This window comes from Onychostruthus taczanowskii, unplaced genomic scaffold (genome assembly GCF_017590055.1).
Source record: "Onychostruthus taczanowskii isolate IOZ18803 unplaced genomic scaffold, ASM1759005v1 scaffold65, whole genome shotgun sequence".
NCBI classification, from domain to species: Eukaryota; Metazoa; Chordata; class Aves; order Passeriformes; family Passeridae; genus Onychostruthus; species Onychostruthus taczanowskii.
In genome coordinates, this window is record NW_024504233.1 from 816,427 (window position 1) to 838,008 (window position 21,582).

A 21,582-nucleotide genomic window follows, 5' to 3' on the forward strand; every position below is an offset into this window, starting at 1 on the left:
GGATCCCAGGGGCCTGAGCACCATTCAGAAATGCTCTTCAGGGCAACAGTTGACATGAAAGGTGGGGATTAATCATGGACTCAGAAAGCAGCATGACAAAAGATGGCGAGGCTGTGAAAGGAGGGGTTTAGGACGGGAGGGTTTTGCCAGCGCAAGCAGTCATGCAGCGTGGGCACTGCCGGCAGCGTGGAGGGCGGGCAGGCGGGGCACTCCGGGATCCCGCAGGAGGGAGGGCACAGGACGGGGACCCGGAGAGCCTCTCGCAGCCCTGATTTATCACTCCTGCTGGGGCGCTGTGGCTCCCAGGCTGTGGAGGGAAAGCAATGCACAATCAGGCTAGTGCTCAAGCATGGGAAATCATTCTCTTAATTATCACTTAGGTGACTCCCTAGTTACTGTGTAAGCAGCCATTTCTTATCAGAGCACTATTCTAAAAGGGGTTCTCTCTTTTTCTTCTCAATTTCAATGTAATCTGACAAAAAAAAAAAAAAAAAAAAAAAAAAAAAAAAAAAAAAAAAAAAAAACACCAAAAAAAAAAAAAAAAAACCACAACCACAAAACAAAAAAACCACAATACTGAAGGCTTGATAGTCATTGCAAGAACAGTTGCTCTTTGCCCATCTATACTTTCACTACATTACTGATGAGTAAGGTTCAATCAGATTTACAATTAAATTATTTGGTCATGCAATTAATGATGAAGATATCTGACACACATCAGTAGAGCAGCACGGTTCCTGTGAAGACTGACAGGACTTCTACTTTTTACTTCAGTGGCAGCAGAGCCACCCTAATGGTGAGCAATTCAGAATGTTCTGCCTTAGAGCTTTTTTAATGCCATGAATAGCATGCTGTATCCTTGGCAGCGTATCTTTGAGGCTATCTGTTGGCATGGCTTAATTATCCAGTATCAGCTTTCAACAATGAGAATATGAATTCTGACATGGCTGTTAGAAGTCTAACAGCTCTTTATCCAAAATGTACATGCATTCTCTGGAGTCCTTAGGCCCAATTTTTCTTTTCCATCACAGCAAAATGTGACCTCTTTACTGGCATTAGCAGTAATATTGTAATTCATAAACCATCCTTAATTGGGGCTAAAAAGCATTGTAATGATGAGAAATACTTCCCTGAAAAAATAGATTTTGCTTGCTGAGGTACTGCCTGACACCTTCAACACTCAAGAATCAGAATGCTAAAGATATTCTGAGTCAAAGAAAGCTTATGGTAATAAAGAATAACCTGCTATATAAAGGGAGAAGTCACTGTCTTAAGGGTGAAGTTAGAAGACTGACTTTGACTGCATTTTCCTTTAGTCTTTCCATGCACCTTATTACATGTCTCCTGCAACTGTGACAAAAGAACTGCTTTAGAGCAAACCTTCTCCCTGGCTGCAGTCCTGGACCTCACAGCAAGTCCCAGTATTCCAAAAGACAGTCCTCTCCTCTGCTTACAATGAGGAAAACAGTACTGGGAGGAGAAGGCTATGGTGAAAACTGCTCTTCTAGAGAAAAGCTTCCTAATTCCATTATGATTTTCATTATGTTACCATTTTAAAATGTCTAAACAACAAACTCATAAAAATACATAATGAAAACAGTCAGACCATTAACTAAAGTCAAATGCAATGCCACTATAATAAAACTCACAGGCGCTCCTGTAATCAGCAAAGCAACACAATTCTGATTAGACCAAGAAGAAGGGATTCTTTTAAATATTTTACTTCTGTTTCCAGATATGTAGAAATGTGGGTTTAATGTGGCAAATTATGTTTCTTTATGTCATTATTGTCCTGAACTGGATGATGTGACAGCAGTCTGCACTTCATAAGGCATGGCTTCCAACTAGCAAAATCTATGCTCAACAGGAAATATGCCTCACTTAGTCCAAATGTTCTGAAGACATCAAACATACTTGTATAAACATGCTGTATCATAATTGAGAAGGTTGCTACTACTTGGGATTTAGACAGCACTTTACAGCTTCAAGGTGCTGTACAAACATTTAACTTATTTATTAATTTTCTAACTAGGGACATAACCTAGATTTAGTTAGAAGAAAGCTGTGGATGAGAGGAGGTTGGGTAAACAGGTTTATCATACTTATGTAAAAGACCATACAGAGTCCTCTTAGAGGTGCTTCCTCACCAAAACAAAAAGGTAAAACATCTCAAAAGCTTCTAATCCCTGATGGGAAAACTCTGTGAAGGCCAGCTCAGACCACCAGGCTGAGGGTTTCAGAGGTATTCTTCACTGGTTTCCCCATGTTCTCCTAGAGAAGAAAATATTATTTTCCTTGGATTCAGTGGAATATCAATAAATATTTTTTAAAAACTTCTTCCTGTCACTCAACCATGTCCTTCCCTAGTCCATAAACTAGAGCACTACAAACCAGCAGGCTCAGTACTCCTGCTCTGGCTTCCAGGGTTTATTACCACACTCAAGTATATTTTCAAAGGCACAGGAGTTATAACCTAGATTTACAAAAATACATAGATTTGTAATCCCTTTTAGCTGCTTAACATAAAGCAACATAAATAGCCTCAGTGCCCATCTCCAGAAGGGTTTTTGGTAAGAACTATTTACTTCACAGCTGATTTTTGCCCAAATTATAAAACTGCTCTGAGTCAAACAGGGTGCAGCTAAAATCATCTGACCTCTATGGGTTTATGTTCTGACAACAGAGGAGAGTGAAACTCTCTTATCTGATATAGGAGTGTCTCTGCAACTTATTACTCTTTCATTGGCACATAGTAAATTGAGCTCTGGCAATAGCAATGCTACTGGGAAATAAAGATAATTAAGAAACATAAAGCATGCCACTCTTCTTGAACCCAGTTGGAATCTTAGTTTTCTGTGTCTCTCATTGTAGGATTATGAGCCTAGTTTTAAGTTTGTATTCTCATAATTTTACATAATTGACCATTTGCAATCTTTTATAATCTAAAATATCTAATAACTATGCACAGAAAGTGAGCCCTTTCCATAGTATTTATAAATATTTCATATGAACCAGAGTTAATACAATTTATTTATAATGCATGGGAGTCTGCAGTGGGTTTATAAAAATAATGTGTGTTAACATGCAGTCATGATTTAATAATCAGGGACTAATTTCTAAAATACATATGGAGAGTGGCTGGTTCCAGTAATTGGCAATAGGATCGAGAGGGGCAGATATTGACAGGTGGCTGAGCTATGGTTAACACACCATACAGGGGAGAGCAAAGATGGCATTAACACAAACTTCATCCTATTCATTCCTTAATAATGTCACTATCCACCACAACAAACCTAGAATAGCTTCTTCAGAAGTCCCCAAGATTAATTCCATACTCCTGCTAACAACCATTGTGGTAGAGGATGACATCACATATATTATGTAAGCACAGTGCAGTAAGACCATCCAAGGTTTCCCACCTGCTCAGAAAGCTACCAAGAAGCCATAAAGCTACATGAGCCACTTACCACCTATTAACTAAATTGTTAAAAGGGAAGGAAGGTACTCTACTGTTCCATAGTGAATGCATCTCTCATCTGATACACTGAGGTTGCTGAACCAATTTCCACGCCACTGTGGAGATCTACACAGAAGATGGGAGTGAAGAAACCTAACTGCAGGAGAAAATAGCTAAAGCTATTGGATTGACTGAAGAACATGCATACAGCTGAAATAGACCTTCTCATTTTGATCTATAGTGAATAAAAGGATGCAGAAATAAGCAAGCCAATGGAATTTATGGTGATAAGACCACAGCCACAATGAGACATCCACACACAAGTTATCATAGAGAGCCCCCAAGGCAAGAAAATATGCTTTCCATACTAATGCCATTCTTGACACACAGTTCAATTAATTTTCCATACTCTTTTAGCAGCCTGTATATGAAAAACAACAGAAAAACAATTGTTTGTGTTGCTAGATGTTAATTTCTTCATTTGAGGGAGGGGAGAGAGCCACAACGCACAGAGTATCACCTACAATTTCAGAAAACTTCAGCCCATACAGACTAACACCTTACCTCATCAGAAGGCTTCAGGCATCTGCCCATGGAGAGTAACAGCAAACCACATCAAAAGGCTACAAACTCTGCCCTTCTCGTTTTTCAGCCCAAACTTTTATCCCCTCATGTTGATGAAGTGCACCTGTGTGCCCTCTGCTCCCTTTGGGGTTGCTCAGTGCCCCTGGGCACTCCATGGCTCATTGCTGTCAGTGCTGCTCACCTGCTGCTCACAGCTGTGCCACTGGGGATGAGGCTGGGCCAGCCCCACTCACAGTCACCACAAACTGTGTGCCTACAGAAGACCTTAACACACACAGTTAAGCCGTGAGACCTCTACTGCAGTGGTTTCAGCTGCACATTGTTTATTATTCGTTATGGGATTAATCACACTTTCCATAATGTTACAGTGACAAAACTACTCCAGATATATTTCTTTACTTTTTTTTCACTACTCAGCAACAATAAAGTGAGAAGTGTGTTAGAAAATAGTATTTCTAATGGCTTTCTTTTAAAATATATTTCAGGTTGTTCATGTCACAAAATGCTTATCTTTTGAACTCTCAGACTGTTGGGCTGAGCAAAACAGGGCCTTAAAACAAAATAAAAAACCAAACAAACAAAAAACCCAACAAAAACTAGTTTTGATCCCTATTTTAAATACAATTTATAAATAAGAATCTGAATGGAATAAGCAGCTCTTTTAGGGCAGTTGGGCAAGTTTCTCCGAAGTAAATGAGTGCTCAGGCAACAACTTACTACAGGATGTGAATTTTAATATTTCAATTTCCTATTGCAAAAGACTATGTATTATCTGTTTGGTAAGATAACCTACATATTTATTTACAAGAGAATATAATTACAAAGACAAAAGAACCCTTAAGAACTAAAATGAAATTATTCCCCTAAGTAAAGTTACTTTCAAGCTTTAGCACCTGCAGTTATAAGCTGTATTGCCTTGGCTCTCCTATGAGTATTTAGCACACCCTTCCTGCTGATTCCCTGCCCCATTTTGCCTGCTGGAGGTGCCCGTTATGGAACGTTTCAGCAGGGCCACTGCAGACTCCAATCAGAGCAGCACATTTATATTTCCTGTAAAAATACCGCTTAGCTCCATGCCACTGAATAGATACAAAGAATAATATATTATGACACTCTATAAAAATGTACTTTTTAAAAGTTGCAATGTGTACTAGTTGAGCACACAATGTTTCTCATTTTGGATATAATTTGTGATTTCAGACATCAGGTGAAGCATAAGAAAAATGAGAACACATATTTTAGATTATGTTTTTGCATAAGTCAGAAGGATATACATGGCTAAGACTTAAAGTGACAACTGTAGCTGATATTGATTCTGATCTGCATGAAATGCTGGACAGGACTGATAGCCAGTGGCAGATTCCCCATTGAGACAGATGCTAATGTCAAAACATGCTCTCCCAGCTCTCAGTCCTTGAGAACCCAGCCCCAGATCTGCTGAAATCAAAGAACCTGAGAGGGTAGATGGTCCAAAGGACACCTGGCAGGCAACTTTGAAAGAGCCAGATCTGAACCCTGCACCCACTGAAAGCAATTGTAACTTCACCATCAACTACAACATGGATGCTAGACACACCCCCTTGGCATTTAACTTCCGATTTTGGAAACTTTTCTTTCTTTCAATCATTTTTATGTGCTTGTGAATCATTCTGAAAAATATTAATTCTGTTAAAATATTTGCTTTCAGAGATCCTTTGTACTTTCTCTTTTATTAGCAGACCACGTCCATTGCCCAGCTTTCCTCTCTTAACAATCCCCAGGTTCTGCTTAATCCAGTTTTGCTTTTCTGAAATTACTTGTCTGTTGTTCATAGTTCCTTTTAAACTCTATTTTAAAAGTGAAACCTCCAGGTTCACATCTTTTTCTCTCTGTACATGCCTTTTTGGAGCATAATACATTAAGTTCCCATCCTCTCAGGTCTTGAAATCAGTCCTTGGATCCCTCAAAATGTCCAAGCTCAGAGGAGGGGAGGGCATGTGTGATGTTTAACATAATGTCTTTTCAGAGCATCAAGGAAATGAGAAACAAGAGACTAGGAAAAGGAAAGCTTACCCTCAGGAACATTACTTTTAAGAGCCCTGGAGAAACAGAAAAAGACCTCTGAGAAGAAATGCAAGAAGCCTACAGAGGTGCGCTGCGCTGTGGCCTGAACTCACAAGCCTGGCACAGCTGTGGTCTCCTCCTGCTCTCATTCATGCCAAGGGCCAAACTCCTGCAGCCGTTGCTCTACAGCCTTCTCCGCTCCACTGCTCCTGCAAGGAATGACACGCCTGTCCTGAGGGAGGAGGCAGAGCTGAGAGCCCCAGACTGCTCTCCCTCCCTCTCCAGCCACAGACACTTGGGGCCCGGCACAGCCCCAGCAGCTGTCCCAGCCCGCTGTCACACACAGCACACACCGCCCTGGAGTGTGAGTGATCCCTACGGTATCATTTCACCTGGGACAAACATTTGCCCTCCTGCTCATTTTTTCTCCTACCTGAGGTGGAAGCCCTACCAGTGCATGGAAAGCAGAGCTCCCCAAGATGTCCAAGCATCTGCAGCAGCCTGAGTAATCAGTATACACTACTCAGGTAAACTAGTAAACTTTTAGCACAAAAGAATACAATCATAATGATGTATATGAGAATAAATTTGTAAATATTACTGATCAAACTTCAAATCAATAGATGTTTTACATACCACAGTAAACATATAAACTTCACTGCCAACTTGAGCTTTTAATCATTTTATTCATTTGTGGATTCATTCATCTTTCTATAATCTGATGTATTGGTCTGGTTCTCCAACATAAAAAAACATTATTGCAGCAAATGTTGCCATTTTAATTTGTAACCAGTGTCCCAGAATTTTTCATTAATTAATTAATTGGACAGTCTTGCACATTAAATATAGTAATAAATGTCTTGCAATGCAGGTGAAATTTAAATTTAAAATCAAAACAAATTGTGAATATCCTGATATTTATGTTTAGTAAGTACACAAGTCTGCTAGAGAAAGAAAGCAACTAACATCATCTTGGCCCTGACACCATCTCCACAGTACTGCAAGGCTGAAGGCATTGTAGATCTGTGCGAAAAAGAAGACAAGGAAATAAAGCCAGGACTTCTCTCAAATGCAGTTTGGAAGAGCCATCCTGGGGCTGGAGAGGCAGCACCCAGGGGCTCTCTCCCCTGCAGCCCACCCCTAAGCCATAAGGCTCCCCACTGGGTTCCCATTTAACTCAGATCTTACAGGGATGATGAACCCTTGCCTATCTAATCCCCTTGCCTAGGGAGCTAAGGGTGGCTTCCTCAGCCAGCACCTACTTTTCTGTGTCTGAAGCACTACAGGTGAAATTCCAACTCTGGTACACACTAGTTAAAGGTTTTTTGGTTTTTTTTGTTTTTGTTTTTTTTTTTTTTTTTTTTTTTTTTTGGCAGAAGACGCAGCTGTATGCCAGAAAGACTTAGACATCTTTAAAAAAAACAAACTAAAGCACTACATTGCAAGGCCATAGTGTCACCATCTGAATTCACATGACAAATACTTCAAATCCAGAACAATGTATAGAATTTACACATAAGTAGATGAACTGTTGTTAACATGGACTTGTAGTATAACACAGCTTCCTCTGGAAAGTCAAGATATTATTTTTGGAGTGAAAACCAAAATGGTATTTTTTAGATGTGCACATGGGCATAGAACCTTTAAAAAGAGACTAAATAGTAGAGCACCTTTTAATTTTATTCCCTCCCAAACACCATAGTAAATAAGACAGCACTTTGAAAGGGTTTGTGTAAGTTATACAGCTAAATTTTCACACACAAAGAAAAAATAAAACTGTTAATGGAATTTCGTTCCAATATCCTGTTATATTGAGCATAAATACAAGTATCAGACACATCAATAATTAATTCCTATTGAAAAATGCTGAAGGAAACTTCAGAAATAAAAGTACTAATCTCATCTACCAATTTGTATAGAAAACCAGTGTTTTGAGCTACAAAACTATCTGTATTATTGTTCACATATTTCTGATACTAATCATATTTAAATTTGCTAAAATCTGTTTTGATGTGTAGACACTATGCTGCAAACTAATAAAGCAATTTAAATTACCATACTCTTAGCAAGCGATTCAGCTTTTCAATAAATGAAAGGCCTTCCCTAAAATTCTTTATAAGAAAGCTGTTAATTTGTAACTGCAGAAATCTGGTGACGATTACAAAAGGCTCTTGAAGTTACTGTTTCACAGTAATACAGCAACACAACCATTTTCATAGCAAATCCAGGTAAACATTTAATGTTTACATCATTGTAAACTTGAAAACATAATTAGTGATCTATCCAGTTACCTAGAACAGTTGGATAGTGCTGCCCTTCACTGGTTCATAATGGTATACCACAAATCAAAACTAATGGCTACCTGACAAAACTGTGGCTGAGCTGCATGAAAACTGAGTTTCCCTACTCCTTCCTCCAGGACTTCCACATGCCAACAAATGAACACCCAAAACTACCTCTTCATAATCCAAGTAATAAATGCTTTTATATACTTACTTATGCCTTTCACTGGGAGAGATAAGATAGTTGCCAATACAATCCCTCCCCGTTGTTCTTATGTTTTATCCCATGTCAGAGCACTACTGTAATCCCCTCCTCAGTGTTAAATTATGCTTTTCCTCCATGAAAGAAATGCCTCAATAAGAGAATAATGAACATTTTTGCTGGAATGTTTCTCTTCAGTATTAAAATATTGGACAGATTAAAAGTGGTACTAATAATGTCTGTATTTGTGTAGGAACAGGTGGGATCAGGTAAATAACCAGTAGTTCTGAACATGTGCATTTTGCCCTGATGAGGGAGCAGAATATAGCTGGTTTAGCAAATGTAATAGTCACCTATGTCCAAACATAAAGTTTCATAAAGGGAACTGAATTTAGATTAGTTGGTTGTTTCATATTAGTTGTCATATACGTACTGAGACCTATGCGTCTTTAAAAAAGTGCTTTTTCCAAAGGAGATGCATTTAGGATAGTATTAACAGCCAGAAGGTGTCTGATGACAGATGATGAATGGCTGCTAATTACAGTATGTATTATATGCAGCAAGTCCAACCTTAGATGCATAACTGAGATGAAAGCAGTGCTCCCTTCTGTACACAAACATAAGCAGTAGTCCCTGACTTCAAGTCCTGACAAGTCTGTCTTCTAAAAAAAAAAAAAGTACAAGAAATATTTTCAAAATACAGAATCAAAAGATAGAACCTCCATTTCAAAAACAGGCTCAATATTTTTTGACAAATAATCTATTCCTATTTATAATATATTGTGTTTACTAATATGTTTGAAGAATGGCTGAATCTTGCATTGGTGCTGGCCATTTCTAGAGAACATTTCCTTTTTAAAAGCCTTTTTGGAAGTGCAAAAAAACCTTGCTATGCACATTTTGAATCAATTGTATTGACAGCTGTACCCTATGATCACCCATGCGGGTAAGTAGGCTCCCCCAGAACTCGGTTCGGTTACAGCAGCGGGAGCCTCCATGAAGCTCTGCATGACTGTGTGTTTCCAAAAGAGTGTCCAGTATTTCCAGAAAAAGTGCCCAAACAGAAGGTGAATGAGCAAAGAGAAATGCAGAAAACAGGGAATCTTGAAAACTTTCCTCCAAAGCACCTTGGACAATACCATTTAGTGAGTTTGTCGCTGTAAAGATGGCTGAATCATCCCAGCCCAGTTACTCTGCACTCACCCTTCCTAGGGCATCTTATTTTCATTTGATTGATAAGTATTGGCTCATGAACAGCAAGTGGACTTTTATGATCTTTGCCTTCTACAGAATGCATAACAATACCAGGGAAATGCTTCAAATAAATCTCTTTCATCTCTTACTTCATGGTGGAATATTAAGGTTTACTTTTTCTGGAAGGTTTGACAAATTTGTGAGGACCCTTATGTCACCCCCATTACTAACCACAACCAATGAACTGTCAATAAAGACAAGAGTTAATGGCTGGAATAGTATAAATAAAAGCAAAACAAGCATATAAATAAAAGGTCTTTACAAAACAGCCTAATAGAACATCTCATGTTTTGTTAAGCCTTTGGTGTAAGCGCATCACTACCTCTCCCACAAAGTCAGCTCAGTCTGCTCTGGAAAGATGGTTATTTCCTCTGCAGTTTAGCAAACCACAGCTCCGTGTGGCTTCCCTGAAAATGACACAAACTACATTGCACCTCCTACCAGAAATCAGTGCTAAAATACCATCTAATTTGTTAGCCAAGGTTCCTGAGTGCAGCCACAGCTTGCAGCCAGCGGCTGCTGCCGGCTGTGCTCACACCGTGAGGAAGAGCAGTCACACTGCGAGGAAGAGCAGTCACAGCGGAACAGAGAGCAGGCGCACCCCCGGCTGCCAGGTGGGACAGCCATTAGCGGCAATACAACCCCAAGGCTTTGTCAGGAGGGTTCTCAGCTACTGCTGCTTTCTAGAAAGTGATGAAACCTAAAAATACTGGACTCTGGAGGGAGGAATCAATAAGCAACAGAAGGGTGTACCTCTGTCTGCTACCCTGCATCACTCCAGCATCTTGTTCTGCACACCATTCCCTGTCCAGCTGCAGCCTGGACCCCAAGTTGGTCATTTCCTTCTTTTCCCTGCAGAAAAGGACTGATACTCTCATATCTAATCTTCCCTCCATTGCCCGGATTTTCTACATTTCTGTCTGTATTTTGCTTAGGATACAGCTGGAAAGACTTTTTTATTAGCCATGTTCGTTTTAAAAATAATTATCAAGTATTTTGCTTTTCTTTAAAGTGTGAAGTATTTGTTAATCGCAAAGGAAAACATTTAATTTAATGACATATCTCTTCAAAAAACAAAGAAACAGTGACTGAAAATAGAATGTATGCTGGCACTTTGTGAGAATCATTTACAGCAGAGAAAGACCACTTTGGCAGATACATTTATGACTACACAAAATTAGATTTCACATTTATTATGTGCATGTGGCATATTATTAATTATTAACACCAAAAATAAATGTTTATGTTTGAAGAAAAACAAGCTGCTAAATTCTGAAAAAATATTTTTGAGGATTTACACATTGTGTCATGTATGTAATGTAAATGAGAACAGCAGAGATTCAGTATTTATTATTAGAACAAGACATTTTTCATTCTTCAAGTGGAAATCCAGGCTGTAATTTACATGCATCTCTGAATCAACAAGTACAATACCTAAGAACAACAGTTTGTATAAAAAATAACTGACTTTGCCTTCTCACAGAGGGCACATCCATGAAAATTCTTTGCCTGCATTCCCTGGGGAACTGCATGGGAATTACAAACACACTGCTCTCAGGAGACCTGAAATGATTTTCTACCCTAGACCTGAGGAAAAAGTAATGGGATCCCACAGCTTGCTAGCAAGAAACAGTCCCAGCCAAATGAAAAACGCTGCTGATGAGGTACTCTCTCCCAGATTTCATACCTACCCTGTTTCAAGATTTCAGACCCCAATGTCCTGTTCAGAGAAGCTCTCAGCCCTGAAACATCATTGGGAAAGATCTCCTTACCCTCTAAGGAGAAAAAGTCATTATCAAGCTATATGGAAATGGAGGCAGGAGTAGGATGACTCGCATATCTCTTGATGTAGTGTTCATCAGTGTAACATCATACTCCCAGCTGGCTGCCCAGATTACCTTACTCAGGGGCGTGCCTCCGCAGGCCTTTCCCATTGGGACTTCCCAGGCCTGCTAAGCTGGGGCTGCTGGTGCAGAGTGCTGTGATGGAAGCTGTGGTCTAGACAAGGCACCTGTAGCTGCCAGCCTGCTCAGAGAAAACCTCTCACAAACTGTGCTGCCATAGAAGTTTCAGAGCAAGAGGTGACATTTTTTTCAGTAGCCTCTCAGTCCCCTGCCCTTGAGCTATGCTGAAGCTTGAGCAGTGTCAAAACACTACACAGGGATGTCTGTGTAGTCACTGCTTCACTAAACAGAGGTCAGGATTTGTCCCCTGCCTGTACAAATCACTGAATCATTCAATGTCCTGAGCTGGTTGCCAGTTCCAATCCTCCTGACATGGGCAGGAACACACCATCCACTAAAACAGGTTGCTCAAAGCCCCATCCAATTCCTCCTAGAACACTTCCAGAAAGGGGGCATCTACCATTTCTTTGGGCCACCGGTTCCAGAACCTTACTACCCTCAGAGTAAAAGATTTCTTCCTAATATCTAATTTAAATCTATCTGCTTTCAGTTTAAAGCCATTTCCCCTTTTCAAATGACTATATACCCTTGCAAAAAACCTTTCTTCAGCTCTCTCACTGTTGGTCTCCTTTAGGCTACTGGAAGGTGCTATAAGGTCTCTCCAGAGCATTCTCTTCTCCAGGTTGAACAACTTTAATGCAGAAACCTTTGACTTTGTCATTTATCTAAATACAATTTTCCAGTCATTCTGCTGTAAGCACTGGAGGCACTAAACATGGAAGCCCAGAACAAAACTCACATTCTAGACAGCCAATTGATTTTACAGAAGGCTAAACTACTGTGGGCAAAGCAGCAATAAAGTGGACAGATGAGCTCTGCTGCTGGGAGAATTTGCTGTTTCTTGCCATTTCTACCCCTGTCTCAGCTCAGCAGTAGGAGGCAGGGGCAAATTAGCACTACTCTTGCTCTTATCTTCCACACCGTTTGCCTGCTGCTCTGCAAAAACTCTTTCAGCTGGTGACAAAAGAGGTCAGAAATATGCATGCAGTACGATGGAGGAGCAGAGCAGCACATGGAGCAGGTAGTGGCTCCACAGAGCAGAGGTGTGCAGAAGCAGCGAGCTGCTCTCTGCACAGCAGGACCCTCCCTGCCACCACTCAGCCCCAGCAGCTGCAGCCACTGCCTCCTCTCCTCTGTCCTGCCAGGGCACCGGCCCCACCATGACCAGCCTCTGTTCTGAGGTCAGGCCCAGCCGCTGCATCACATCACACCTGCAGTGTTCACTGCGGCCCTCGGCCACCAGCATGCTGAAACACGGAGCTTCAGGCAGGGAAGCTCCCTGTGTCTCTGGATACATTTCCAGGGACAGCTGCTACTTCAGGCAAAGCCAGGTACTCTGCTAGTGCCCACTGCAGCAGTACTCTGCTGTGGGGAAAGGCAGTAATAAAATAATTCTGCTGTATCATTAGAGGTCAACTTGGACTACAGCAAGTAATAAAAGATTCATAATGGCACATGAGGGGATGCACTAAATAGCCAAACCACAGCTTGAAAACATGCAAAGCTTGTTTAGGACTTGGTTAAAAACTTGCAGTTCAGCTGGTGCTTCACCAGAAAAGTTTGCAATCAGCAATATCACTTCTGTACCAGCAATTTATGCTGCTTCTAGTATAAATTATGCCTTGCAGCAAGGAGTGTCCTAGTAGGCATAGGTGCTCCCATGTTCAGGCCAGTAATCAAAAATTAATCCCCTTCCCTGATTCTGTTAGGGGCCAGTGCCAGCTATTACGGAGAAGACATAAGAAATACTGCTGGAAGCACTTTCAAGATAACACTTTCCCAGTGTTGTGACTTTCCATCCTTTGGCATTTAACAACTGTTAAATCTTAATTTTTAGTGAATTTCCAATCCTGTAAGGCAGGCAGTGGAACCTGAGGTGTTTTAAAATATTCCTTTCAAACTTTGGTTAATCTTATCTTCTGTCTATATAACAAATCTGCTTTAGGAATCCTGCTAAAGTCCAGTCTCAAGGTGCTGTGACAGTGAGTTGCCCAGCCCATTTACATGTGAAAAATCATTATTTACTACTAAAAGAGTTGTCAGAAATTTAGTACACATATTGGCACAGTATTCTCAGTTTGGTTATAAAAGCACTGTCCCTTCTCCCTTTTATTCCAGCTTGTCACTCTAAAAAGAACAAAAACAACACAGATAAATTTCTAGCTGCTGAATTCCATCTGCTTTTCCATCCTTTCAACAGCGCTTGACAAAGAATTTAAATCAGATCCCTTTTCTTTCGTGAGCTTAAAATTTGGCTGTAAAGTTTGGCCACATCTTCAGAGTATACTTGATTTTTGGCCATCATTTTTACCAGTAAGGCACATCTAATCTCAGACTTGGTGACATTGCACTCAAACCAGCTGCTCTAGCTTTGATGCAGAAGAGGCCAATACCATTAGCATGAAGAAGTTAATGACATTTGACGTATCAAATGACTCGGTCTTGCCTTTAATCTCTGTGGCCAGCCAGTTCCACCAGGCAAATAATGGCCTCAGGAGAGAGGCCAAAGACTCTGCACAGAGGAGAGAAAACTTCCAACACGTCTCTGGAGGTGAGGTTTAGGGCACGGGAAGGGTGCAGCACAAGGTGCAGAGCAGGTGTGAATGGCACGCTCCAAGTGGCATTGCTGTGACATAAAGAGCTATGCTGTTCATGTGGAAAAGAAGGCATCCTCACCCAATTCAAGTCTAGAGCAAAACAACACTCCTCCAGCGTTCCCAAACCACTCCCCTCGCAGCACCTGCAAACAGCCGATCCAGCCTGGCCCAGAGACGGACAAAGCCACCACACTCAGAGCACCACGAGGCAGCGGAACCCCAGAGCTGTCACAGGCAGCAGGGCTGGTCCGTCCACATGTGCCACTGCAGGGACTTGGCTCAGTGTGTACAGTCTCTTGCACTTCGCTGTACAGTCCACCATCTGTCTAGTAATTAGGAAAACAACCCTTTTCTTCCAACTGCAGTGAAACTCTGCCCCTCTTCTTTACAAAAGGCCCTATGGAGCCTCGATGCCTGACATGCTTCCAGTTAAAGTGGGAAGAAAAAAATTACTGATTTCCGTCTTCTATCCTTTTGTACCTCAGGGACCAGGAGGATGCAAACAAAGCAAGAACTGCTTCTGGGGATTGAGAATCCCTGAAGCTGGTTTTTACCACCCCTTTGATCATTCCTGGCTTTCGCACACAAAGAACTTTTCCATGCATGTGGTACCTGCACTAACAGGGCCAAAGAGATTCCAGAGCATGAATGGAAATGCTAAAACAATACCACAGCCACAGAGAGAAACAAAAGCTGGGAGGAACTAGGAGACATCTTTTTACTGTGCTGGGTTACCTGTCTTAGGGAAAAGAAGAAACCTGGTCTTCCTAATGGCTCCTGCCAGTTATTTCCACAACCTGTCAAATTCCATGGCTCAGATAGTGAACAAATTTCTTACTCTTCTATAAATGCCCTGCCTCATTTAATCTGGTTACCTACTGGCATTGCAAATTTTGTCAACAAAATACAACGGCACTGTTGCCTACATAAATACATTTAACACTTCTTAACATGCAAAACACGCAAACAAACGATAGACGCAGCTTCTGAGCGTTCACAATGCAGCCAGTGTCCCACTGCCCAGCGCTGGCAGCTGCAGTCGGTCAAATTCAGTAACCAGGTAGTTGCCAGGAGTAAGCACAATTCCTGCACGGGACTTGCTAGTCATTAGTTTTAGATACTGCTTTGTAGCTTGAAGAAATCTAAAAGGAAGAAGTGCGTGCGCCTCTCGTTTAAGCGACAGAAGTAGAGGGCGTGCAGGAGGGAACGAGAAAGCATAGCAGAAGGAGGAGACGGGGTTTTCGCGTCTTTCAGGAGCCCCGAGGGGCTGGTACGGGGCGGGCGGTCACAGCAGCACCACAACAGGACAAGTCGCACTCCCTCCCTGTATCGGTGGCACTTCGGTGCTGTAGGCAGAGGACGAAGCGGCGCTTCCCCAGCGTGCCCAGCACTGCGGAGGGACCCTCCGGCGACTGGGGCGGCACGCTGCCCTGTTCCTGCAGCCGAGCGCGGCTGCGGCGGGGCGCTGGGGTCAGCCCGCCGGGCTCGGGGCTCGGACGGCAGCAGCACGGACAGCACCTCCGCCTGCGGGTTACCAGGCTGAAGCCGAAATAACACGGGAAAATTAAAGCTACTCCAGCGGGCACGGAGAAGCCGCAGCCCCACCGGCGGCGGGGCGGCTCCCGCTCGGTTCGGGGCGGCGGGTCCCGTCCGGTTGCCCCCCCCCGCGGGGCAGGCGGCGCCGGCGGCGGCGGCGGCGCTAGGGCCGCGCGTTGCGCGGGCCCGGAGGTGGGGTAGCTGCCGCCGCCCCGCTTGCCGGCAGTCGCGGCGAGGTCGCTCCGAAGTGAGGAGGCGCTGCCGCCGCCGCCCCCCGAAGTTTGGCCGCGCCGCCGGAGCCCTCCGCGCCGCAGCTCCGGCCAGGGGCGCACTTCGCTCGCGCCGCGCCCCATGCAGCGGACGCCGGCGCCCCGAGCGGGGCCGCTCCCGCCCTGAGCGGCGGTGGCGGGCGGGGAGCCCCGGCCGGCAGGACCCGCCCGCCGCCCCGCCGAGCGCCGGAGGAGTGCGGCCGCCTGCCCGCCGCGCGCCGCCCGCGCCCCGCTAAACTTCGACGCCGACAAGTGCCTGGGCCCAGCCGCGACCCCGCCGAGCCCCTCCGCGACCCGCCGGAAACTTTCTCGGGGAAGAGCATCCCCCCCCCCCTCCTCACGCCCTCCCCGCGGCCCTTCATGCCGCCACCGAGGGAGCCCCAGCGCGTCCCAGCGCCGCGGCGGCTCCACGCCGCCCCGCGGTGAGGCTCGGGCGGCCCGAGCCCGCAGGGTGAGTACAGCCCGCATGCCGCTCCGGGGGAGGATGGGGCGCGGGGGCTGCGCGGCCTGGAGGGGCCGGTGCGATGCCGGGGGCTGTGTGCGGGGGTCGCCCCGCCGGGCTCGGGCCACCGACCGCGGGCGGATCGGCGCGCACCGCGCGCCCCCTGCCGCCCGCGCGGAGCGGAGCGCGGCGGGGCCGGGGCCGGTCTGGGGCGGTACCTGCGCGGTGCCTCCTCCGCCGGAGCTCGGAACCGGGAGCCGGAGCTCGGACCGACCGGGCCGGGCTGCGCCACGCCGAGCTTTGAAGGGGCGCGGGCGGTGCGAGAGCCCTGAGGGAGCGCGAGCGAGCCCTGAGGGAGGGGCGCGTGCCTCGCGGCGGCGCGCGCCCCGCAGCGCGGATTCACCCGCGGGCGCCGAGGGAGAGCGGCGGTGCCGGTGGGCAGAGGCGGCGGCACCGGGCATCGCCCCGCCGGCCAGGAACAGCGGGCAGGTCACTGCTGCCCAGCCTGGAAACAGTTCCTCCCTCGCATCGGAAATTGCAGGCGGCTTTTCTAAACATTCACACGCGCACAGAACCCCCAAAGAAAGCCCCTCATGGCGGTGAGCAGCGCAGATCAGCTAAATGCGATGAAACAGATGCTTTTCCACTCTCAAAGTTGGTGCATGTGCGGTTTTGGCCTCTGATTGATACACTTTTATTGTTCTGCAATCAACTTTTCAGTACTCCGGATCTGATGTGGTAGGAGCCAGCATTACTTCTACAGAAATGCTAGCAGAGACAGTGAGTGGAACAAGCGGTGGAGATGCTTTTAAAGAGGGAATAAGTCACTGTCTTGCCTAAGGACAATGCGGTTCAGAATGAGAAGCTGTGGCTTGGGAAGCCCGTCAAAGGGAAGAAAACCACAGCAGAACTTCCCCTGGCTTGTTTTTTGTTGTGGTTGTGGTGGTGGTGGTGATAGTTTGTTTTGGTTTTTTTTTTCCTTTTGTGCTTTTCATGGGGAAAAAATAAAGGTCGATTTCTGGTATATTTCTGTACCTTGAAAGGATGATTACTAGAGAGTTTCGAACAGTTAGTGGCAATACTCTCATGGAGTTATGAACTTTGTCTCAAACCTCTGACATTGATAAGCAGCACCAACTTTCTAGGTATTTATGTAAAATACAGCTATAGCACAGAACAAATTCAGCAACCAGTAGGCATTCACTTTTGAGCCTGAGAACTTTCAGTTATAAAGTCATCAGCTCACACCATAGCTTGAAAAGCTTTTTAGACCTATACCCTGGATAACTGTGTGATGAGCATCCACACACTTCACCTTATTGAGCGTGAAGAATCATTGAAAAAAACCCAAAAACAAACCCTGTAACTTCCCCAAATGCTAACTTAAATTCCCAGAGGAAAAACTTGCAGAACAGATTGATGCTAGGTACAGAGATATTTAAGGCAAGACGCTACAATTATAAAGATGCAAGAGGAAAAAAAGCAGCTATGTACTAAGGCTCTAAAATTTAAATAGCTGAAATGCTTTTTACTCCATATTCTGACAGCTGATGATACCTGGCAAGCTATGGCAGTGGTAGTATGATGTGTCAGTCAGCAAAGAATAATGTGTGAAAACCAGAAGTATTTCAAGTATAGTGCCAAGTCGCAGGGTTTTGGTAGCTGTATTTTATTTTCTTTAATTAGGTATTGACATTTTAAATTTCTCCTGAGGCTAAGAAATCTTTTCCTGCTAAATAGTTAAGTAAGCTGCATAAGAATAGAACCTAAACTTTGATTGGGGACAGCATTTGAGGCCAAAGACACCAAAGCAGTTGCTTGAGTATACTGAATTTCATACAAGTATTGACAGAAATAATGTGTATTAAACCATTAAATACAGGTTCCCTTCTTTGAATAGATAAATAATTTTGCCTTTATAAAAGGGGTTGGTTTGTATATGTACAAGGTTCTCAAGTTGCCTAGGTGTAATATGGTATACAACACAAGGTTAGTAAATGTAAGTTGCACAAAGGCTAGTTCTGTATTCTAATACACATTATTTCCTATGCTGTAAACGAGCTTAAATAATTAACTGGAGTGGACGCACAGGCGCTTTTTACTTGGGCTTGATTGGATCCATTCATCTGCTTAAGCTGTTCGGGATACAAACTTGAAACATGTTTCTCTTGGAAAAATCTGTTCTGCAGCTGCCGCTGCGGGGAGGTGACAGCCGGCACTCCTTGCCTGGCTCAGTTGTTCAGCCAGTTCTCCTCCGGCAGTGTAGTATCTGCGCTGGCTCTCCTTGCTGCTCGGGCGTGCTGGCAGGGTGCGCTCGATCCGATGCGTGGTCAGTGTGGGAGGTGGTCACTGTTCTATTACCTCCTTCACGTTCTTGTGGCTTGCCAAAGAGAGGCCCAAGAGCCCACCCCTATGGATCCCGCAGTGATTTCCCAACAGGGAGCTCATGCAAGACATGCAGCCGCTGTGGTTTGTGAGGAGGGGAAGGGGGTGGATTTGCGCAGTGATGGAAGGAGGCAAAAGAGGAGTGTTTGCTAACATCCCCTAATGAGACCTGAAGTTCTTCCCTGGCACTGATGCTGCATTACATTTTATCTATTCTGTAAAGGGGGTGTCTCCTCCATCTGCAGAATTAACACGCTGCATGAGCTGTGACTTCCCCATCTGGAAAGGGATGTATGTGCTCAGAGCCTCCCCGCTGCTGATTTCAGTCTGGGGGTCAGCTGCGCGCCATTCCTCTCAGATGTCTGTGACATACTCACTTGTGGCCGGGACGACCGGCACTTCACCGCCGGAGGAGCGCTCGGAGAGGAAGGCAGAGCAGATGTGGCCTTGCGCCGGTGTTTCCCAGGTGCCTCCTAGTGTTTTCCATAGTGCAGAGGCTGTGGCACAGGGGAATGTTCGAGGCCCCAGCGCTGCTGCCCCACACAGAAGACGCCAGGAGCAATGTGCTCTGGAGGCTTTGCATACATACGCTGAAGTCGTCCCGGCAGTTTGCCGTTCCCTTGCCCTCAGCCAGCAAGGACGCTGATCCCTCTTTGCCGTCTCCGTGGCCCCCAACACCCAGGGTGTGCGACTAGTGGCCCCCAGCACCCAGGGCAGAGGGAATCAGGGCATGAGACAGTAGTTATTAGTGGTTTGTTTGATTACCTCTTCCTCAGGTCAAATGCACATTACAGGGGACAAAAAACCCCATTGCTGTGTGTTTCCCACAGCTAGAAGCTTATCACTAAACATCGGGTACAGCTGTAAACTTCAGAAATGTTACTCTAAACGTTTTTTCTACAAAATAATTCAAATAGATATGTCCTTAGCAATAGGGCACTGAAATGTAAAATGCATATCATAAGTGACTCTGCAGGAACAAACAAAAGCAAGACAAATCATATAGCTCCATCAGAAAAAAACCTGGCAGCACTCAGGACATGATCCTTAATGTGCTTTGGTCAATATCTTTCTCTATATCAATGGAAGCTCATTAAAAGAAGATATTGCAGACTAACTGAGCCATGCCATACTAGTTCTTGCCAAAGCTTGACATTTTTAATACATTAATAATATGTCTGTAATGTAATGGAAAACTATTAATCAGAACTGGTTATATGCCAGAAATTTAAGCTATAATTGGCTGCTTCTTGTCAGGAATGTCTGTTGTACACGGCTACAGCTGCCTAATGCTCAGATGCCTTGCACTCCTCTGCACTTTTTTCTTGTCAGTGCACTAAATTCAATCGATGTTATAGTCTATAATTCTGTGTAACGACCATCATTATGACTGGCTTACTTTAATGAGAATTCGTTATAGGGAAGTATTTTAGCACAGTATGTTAAGGTAGCGGCTTGCTTCACATTATTTAGTCCTACCCAGTCCTGTTTATTAATGGATCTGAGTCTTGGCAGTTATCAAAGCTTACAGGTAACTAAAGAGCTAGAAAGGAAGATATTAAAGAAAAACTTTTTTTTTTTTGCCTGTATATACAAGCTTGCAGTCTAAAGATAATTACACTCAGTAACTTCTTACTTCTACACAGAAAAATTATATTTATTTATTTAAACTTACTGTTTAGTCCAGCTATGACCAAGCCATCTCCAATAAAGGGTGTTTGATTTGCCATAAATTTAAAATAATTTGCGGCCTCTTCTAGCAAGGAGTTGTTTCCCATTTTCATAGTGACATAGTTTCCCATAACCCTAAGCTATGGACTCTTGCAGGTGCATTGTTTTCCCCTTCAAAATTGTAAATGCATTGGAAAGGAAACACATGGGAAGAAGTGTCTTTAGAATGACACGGAAAGTGTTCTCTGAATTACTGAATTCCAAAATAATATGCAAACACTCCCACTGAAAACAAAAAAAAAAAAGAAAAAGAATGTAAGGTTGCTACAAGGCAACAGTACTACCCAGCATGCTTCTTAAAGAGATTTAAATTTAATTTGGTCTTAGATATTTCTGCTTTTGTGTCAAATTCAGATTTGAAGCTTAAATATGTTTGAACGAATTGAGAATTGTTACTGCAAGAAAATTCAGATATTCTCTGCGTATTCTGATAAAATACATGAGAGTTGTATGGTAACACTTGATAAAGTGAATATAATGGAAAATTGCATTTACGTCCATACAGCAATTATTGTAAATTACTTTGCTATGGAAACACAATTCAACCATCTGTTGGCATTTCATGGTGTCTGTAGTTTAGCTCAGTTTAAGATGAAGCATTATTTAAATAGAGGGAGGCTGTTTGTGAATAGCTTTGAAGATAAGTTTTGAAAATGAACATTCCCAGTGTGACACGTTAAGGAGCTTACGAGGTCACACACCTATTCCCGTGGCTGTGGGGTGTAGGAGGGTTCATGGCACTGGGCATAATTTAAAGCTGGAAAGCAAAGCAGGCTGCAGAAAGTGACGACTTACAGTTGTTTCTCAACATCTGTCCGGTGGGTCTGGCTAGATT